Source organism: Bos indicus, chromosome 19, assembly GCF_029378745.1.
Source record: "Bos indicus isolate NIAB-ARS_2022 breed Sahiwal x Tharparkar chromosome 19, NIAB-ARS_B.indTharparkar_mat_pri_1.0, whole genome shotgun sequence".
Classification (NCBI taxonomy): Eukaryota; Metazoa; Chordata; class Mammalia; order Artiodactyla; family Bovidae; genus Bos; species Bos indicus.
In genome coordinates this window covers 57,351,888-57,357,887 of record NC_091778.1, presented here as the reverse complement: position 1 = coordinate 57,357,887, position 6,000 = coordinate 57,351,888, and the positions used below count along the sequence as shown (strand labels likewise).

Below are 6,000 nucleotides of genomic sequence, written 5' to 3'. Positions count from 1 at the left end.
TCCAGCAACCTGGCTGGTTTATTGGCTTTTTTGAGTGGCAAGCAGCTGAACCCTACATCTTTCAGGTAACACCAATGCGGCTATATAAGCTTATGCTGGAGGGGTGGGGGTGGGGGCTTCCCTGGTGGCTCAGTGGTAAAGAATCCGCCTGACAATCCAGGAGATGCAGATTCAATCTCTGGGTCGGGAAGATCCCCTGGAGAAGGAAATGGCAACTCACGCAAGTATTCTTGCCTGGGAAATCCCATGAACAGCAAAGCCTGGCAAGTTACAGTCCACAGGGTGGCAAAGAGTTGGACATGACTTAGTGAGTGAACAACAACAAAGCCTTCTAGGATGAAGTAAAAAGAAGTAAGATATAGACAGTGGACTAGTTCAATTCAGCAAACATTTACTGGGTACCAGGCTTCAAGTAAGGTGCTGTGGAGACTGCCAGGATAACCAAGCTGCCTTCAAGGAGCCTCAAGTCCTACAAAAATTATTCTGTGCAAAGCACACTTTTGTAAAGGCAGAGATGCAATGAGGGTACAAAAGCACAAGGCTATAGAGAGAGTTTCAATGACTAAAAGTCTGGGAAGGCTTTTGGGCAGGTAGTGTTTGAGGTAGACTTTTAGGATGGGTGTGTATTTGAACACTGGCTTTATTGGTAGGAAGGAATCTGCAAAGCACAGGAATCCTCTTGGGCAAAGGAGCAGAGGTGGGCGAGTCCCAGAGGCATCTAGGGGATAGCGGTAAATCTGTGGCTGCAGGAATAGTTCAGTTGTGGGAGTTAAGCCTGGAAATGTATGTCTGAGTCGATTTATGAGGGGCTTTGAACGTCAGGCAGAGAGATTTGGACTTTTTCTATTTGCAGAGATAAACTGCAGATTTTTGTTTGCAGGAAAGTGACACAATTCCACCAGTTTTAAGATTCAAGTCTACCAGTTCTAGACACAGATAAAACAGTTCAAACATACAAGAGTAGGCACCGAAATGGCACCATCTTGTCCAGCTGCAAAGAAAGAGAGATTTAAATTACATAATTAAATTCATTAATAGGGAAAAGGGGCTCTTACTTCCCAGGGCCAGCCATGACTGTCCTTCAATTTTATAAACAGACGCAAAACCAAAAAACAAAACCCTAACTCTCCAGACTTAGATCTCTGGGAAAAGAAAAGCAAATACTGACACAGCTTGCTTTGTTTTCCCAAGAGAGGTCTCCCAGGCGATGTCTCTAATTATCTAGAAAAAAAAATTTTTTTTTAACTTGTTTTTCCCCTTAGAGTTCAGTTAAGCTGAGGAGAAAACTGCAGGATTGCCTTAGATTCTCCAGCTTTGATTGGAAGCAGTAGTGGTCCCCAGGGACTCCCTCCAAGGTCTCTGAGCGTCGAGGTGTCTCTAGGCATTTGTTCCCAGCAACAAGGAGGGTAGTTAGAAGTCGGAGACACAGGCGCTCTGCTCTGCAAAGGGCTCATTTTAAAAAGAAAGGCGGGGGGCGGAAGGTCCTGTCGATCTTCCCAGGATAATTCCGTGGGAAAACGAATCGAGCTGAAAGCCGTGCCCTCCTCCCTGACTGAGACCGCTGGCTCAGAAACCGCCGGAGAACGACGCTCAAGGATGGACAGCGGTTGTGAGCTCTCCCGCCGGCAGCATTTGGCACTCAATTCCGCCAGGCTCCCAGAGGGGCGGTTGTGGCTACAGCCTCGCGCTCCACTCTGCCAATAAGAAGCTGGAAATCCTCCCCGTCTCGGATTTTGACCAATCGGCGCCCAGGACTTTAGCGAGCGAGCTAGCGGTCTCCATTGTCGGAGAAGGAGGCAAACCCCTTTGGAGTTGCCAGTAACGGACATGGCCGCGGCCCCTGGAGGAGGGGACGTGAAGTGAGGAGGGGGCAGGGAGGGGAGAGGACGCGGGGGAGGAAGACCGGTCCCCCGGCCCCGGTAAGTACGAGAAGGCCCGTGGCCCGAAGCAAGGGGAGCACAGGGGCGTGGGGTCCGGCCTTCCGCCTCCTCGGGATTCCTGGCCGAGGGGAGGGGAGTCTGGGGTCTGCACCCAGGGAATGGCCTCGAGGGAATCCCTTTCGGTGGAGGAGTCAAGGAACTGGCTTTTGCCTCCAGCTCTTGGCCATTTCCTTCCTCTCAGGGGCTCACACTTGCCCCTCGGCCCTGGCTTGGCCCCTTGGGGGTCCCGCGTCAAAAATCGAAGCCTCCAGCCAACAAAAGACTCCCTGCCCCGGGAATGACCGTGCCTGGGCCCTGGCCCGGACGGCCTCCAGCGCTGGCGTCCAGTTTATTCATAGGGTCCCTGGGAGTGCCCCCCTCCCGGCCTCAGTTCGGACGGTTGTCTCCCCTGCGCGCGCTCTCAAATGCCGCCCGGGCCCTCGTGCTGATCACGACCCCGATGTCCAGGTGGACGGAGCCGGAGGTTGCTTCTCCGCGCAGAGCGGCGGCGACGTTGCATTTTGGAGCGTGCCTGGCCTCCCCCTCCCCGCCCCTTTCTACCTTTCCCGAAGGTTTCAAGACTCCTTGGAAGCAGCAGGAGTCACTGCCACCCTTTAAACTGCTGCCTCGGCTGTGCTCTGGCTCCTCAGCGGCTCACCGCTGAAGCCAGTACTTAGAGTCCCTCGTGTGCAGCGTGAGCCCCTGCCCGGTGCCAGATACGAGGGAAACCCTGCTCTTTCATTGGTGTGTAACCACCGGCTGCACTTCGGCGTGCTCATTGATATGGTCACGTGCTGCTCCATCCCACCCTCTGTGTGTGTGTGTGTGTGTGGCTTTTGGGGGAAAAAAAAGGCAGGGAGTTCTGTGTCGAATCCTATTTTCCTTCTTGGTGTGTTATTTTGTCCACCGGGACAACGCTAGTTTTCTCATGCTTTATCCAAGACACTCACTTCAGTTAAGCCTGGGTACTCTTAGAAGATGGAAGTCAAGAGGGAGTTTTAACGTTTTATTTTACAGATGTGGGGACTAACTGTTGTTTAGTCCTTAAGTCGTGTCTTACTCTTTTGCCACCCCATGGACTGTATAGACCGCCAGGCTCCTCTGTCCATGGGATTTCCCAGGCAAGAATACTGGAGTGGGTTGTCATTTCCTTCTCCAGGGCATCTTCCCCACCCAGGGATCGAACCCATGTGTCTTGGAATTGGCAGGTGGATTCTTTACCACTGAGCCACCTGGGAGGCCTGGGACTAACTGTTGAGAGATGCAAAGGGCCAGGGCCAGGGTCACCAGGGTCATCAAGTCCAGATTCTTGAGCTCTTTACCCATTAGAGCATGTCCTTTCCTAGGTGTGATCTGAGAAAACCAAGTTCCCTATTTTTTCTCAGCCTCTTGCAGGGTGGTTGTGAGCCTTAAATGAGGTGGCCTGTATGTATAGGATCCCTTGCATGGGATCTTTGTGTATATGTGTGTTAGTCACTCAGTCATGTCCGACTCTTTGTGACCCCATGGACTGTAGCCCACCAGACTTCTCTATCCATGGGATTTTTACAGTCTAGAATAGAGTGGTTTGCCATTCCCTTCTCCAGGGTATCTTCCCACCCCAGGAATGGAACCTAGGTCTCCTGCATTGCAGGCAGATTCTTTACCATCTGAGCCGCCAGAGAATCCCTTTTCATGGGGTCTAGCATTTACTTAATATATTTTGCATTTATTAATTTTAAGTAACCAACAAGTAGTTCACTGGCTGATTAATAGTTATTGTGGTATATCTTTGTGGGTGTAAATTAGTGATTCTCAGGGGAGGCGGGGGTGGGGCGGGTGGAGTCAGGGCAAGGTAGCACTTTCTTGGTTTCAGGGAACTTGGCAGTGTAATTAGAGGTGTTATTAAGAGAGTGTGATTGTGTATAAGAGCAGTGTGGAAACAGAAAAAAGTCAAGAAGCACTGAAGAAGAAATATTATGGTGGTATGTCTTTATGGTGATCTGGGCAAAAGAAGAGCGAGCGTGTTCCAGTGAGGTAGTTTTAAATAAGAAAAAAGGGCACCAGGTTCATTATCTAAAAAGTTGGGTAAAAGAAAAAAAAAGAAAAAGGTAAAAGTGATCCATGGAATAGAAAAAAAATCACTATAAAGATCAGAAGACACCAGAATGTAGACTGTCATTAAGTGTGAAACTGGGGCTAGATGTTCACATAAAATCCACATACCCTGGAAGGCTTATTTCAGCTGCAACTTCCTTTCTCACTGATTTTTGTCAGAACGACAAGTAGGGAAACTGGCAGAGACCATGGAGAAGTGCCTTGCCTAGGGAGGTGAAGTACAAACCATCCCGTTGATAACCAGCTGCCAAAGAAGTGAGAGTTAACTGCCCTTGAACCGCCTCCACCCCCTCCTTGTTTGTGGTGACCCGACCGGGAGAGCCAGGGCTGGGCGGTGAGATGGAAGCCAACAGAAAGCCCTTCACATTTCTATTTTGAGAAGTTGCTAGGGAGTACCAGCTCCGAGGGTTGAGAATCAGCCTTTTGGAAAGCTTAACTCCTGCGGAACTCATGAGAAAGGCAGGTTGCAATCCTTTGGTTCCTCCCACTGGTCCTTCCCTAATGTTGAGCTTGGGAAACGATTTCTGTATGGAGAGGGAAGCATGCTATTGTAAACATGAGCTACCCAGCCGTCCCCAACCGTTTTGGCACCAGGGACCGATTTCATGGAAGACAGTTTTTCCATGGATTATGGGGGGATGGTTTGGGGATGGTTCAAGTGCATTATGTTTATTGTGCACTTTATTTTTATTATTATTACATCAGCTGTACCTCAGATCATCGAGCATTAGACCCTGGAGGTTGGAGACCATAACTTACGACCCAAGGCGCGACTGAACCTCACCCAACTCAAGTTTGAGTTCTGATCATAGCTTTTCCCAAATCCACTCACTCCTGGTGTTTAAGTGTCAAGGTTCCCAGTCGTAGTTGGCACATCTCTGCTGATCAGTGGGTGCTGATCTTTTAAATCTGATTATTGTGTCAGCGTTTTTGTTTTTATTTACTCATTTATTTTGACTGCACTGGGTCTCTGTTGCAGTTTGAGGGCTTCCTCTAGTTGTGGCAAGCAGGGGCTGCTCTCCAATTGCTGAGTGAGGGCTTCTCAGTGCAGTGGCTCCTCTTGTTCAGAGTGTGGGCTCTTGAGCACTCAGGCTTCAGTGGTTGCAGTCATTGTGACACATGGGCCTAGTTGCCCAGAGGCATGTGGAATCTTCCTGGACCAGGGATCGAACCCGTGTCCCCTGCGTTGGCAGATGGATTCTCAACCACTGGACCACCAGGGAAGTCCTGTTTTTTTTTTTTTTTTTAATCCATACATCATAATTTATTTCATTTTTTCCAAAAGTTGCTAAGTGCTTTTTGTTCTCCAAATGAGATTTTTAATTAAAAAACTTTTATTATTGGAGTATAGTTGCTTTACAATGCTGTGTAAGTTTCTGCTGTGTGTCAGCCTTGTTTGCATGAGAGCATCTTTTTCTACCTGAAAGATAGGCTCCTTTAAAAACATTCTTTGAACCCCGGTTTCTGAGTAGGCCCAGATTTGTTTACAGTACACAGGTGAACTAAAGGCTAAGCTGCAGCAGGAATGTTTTTCTTCCGAATGGACCGGCCAGCCAGAATGTGTGGTTTGGTGACCAGCTTAATAATAAGCTTTGCCTGCGGCTGCCGAGCCAGTAGTAAACAGGATCACATGGCATGGCAAGTAGGTTAAGGGCCAGATTAGACCTGAGCTGATGCCTGCATCCGGAGGCCTAAAGTGATGGGGAATGAGGGGTCCCCAAGGGAAGGAGACTTTCAGGGCTCACAGTGGCCTTTGGGAAACTAGAAACATTACAGTTAAGAATATGAATATTATAGTGTGAATAGTATATGAATGAATAGTATGAATATGAATAGTATAATTATATAATATGAACTTAGTTTTCTTAATGTCAGTATCTTCTTTTTTTTTTTTTTAAAGCCTTTATTGAATTTGAGCATAAACATCCCTAAAGTCATCATGGAACGCACTGCTTGTAATAAAAGCCAGAGCCAATTGCAAAAT

The 6,000-nt window shown here is 48.4% G+C and overlaps 1 protein-coding gene across 2 annotated transcripts in view; it reads left to right on the top strand.

The window, feature by feature from the left end:
- The first annotated feature begins 1,460 nt into the window (after positions 1–1,460).
- Positions 1,461–6,000, top strand: part of TMEM94 (transmembrane protein 94) — a 36,615-nt gene continuing 32,075 nt past the window's right edge. The window contains exon 1 of one of the 2 annotated variants that reach the window (XM_019981104.2): positions 1,461–1,919. The gene's annotated coding sequence lies outside the window, so the exon portion shown is untranslated. The remainder of the gene's footprint in view (positions 1,920–6,000) is intronic. The other variant, XM_019981106.2, reaches the window with a different exon arrangement.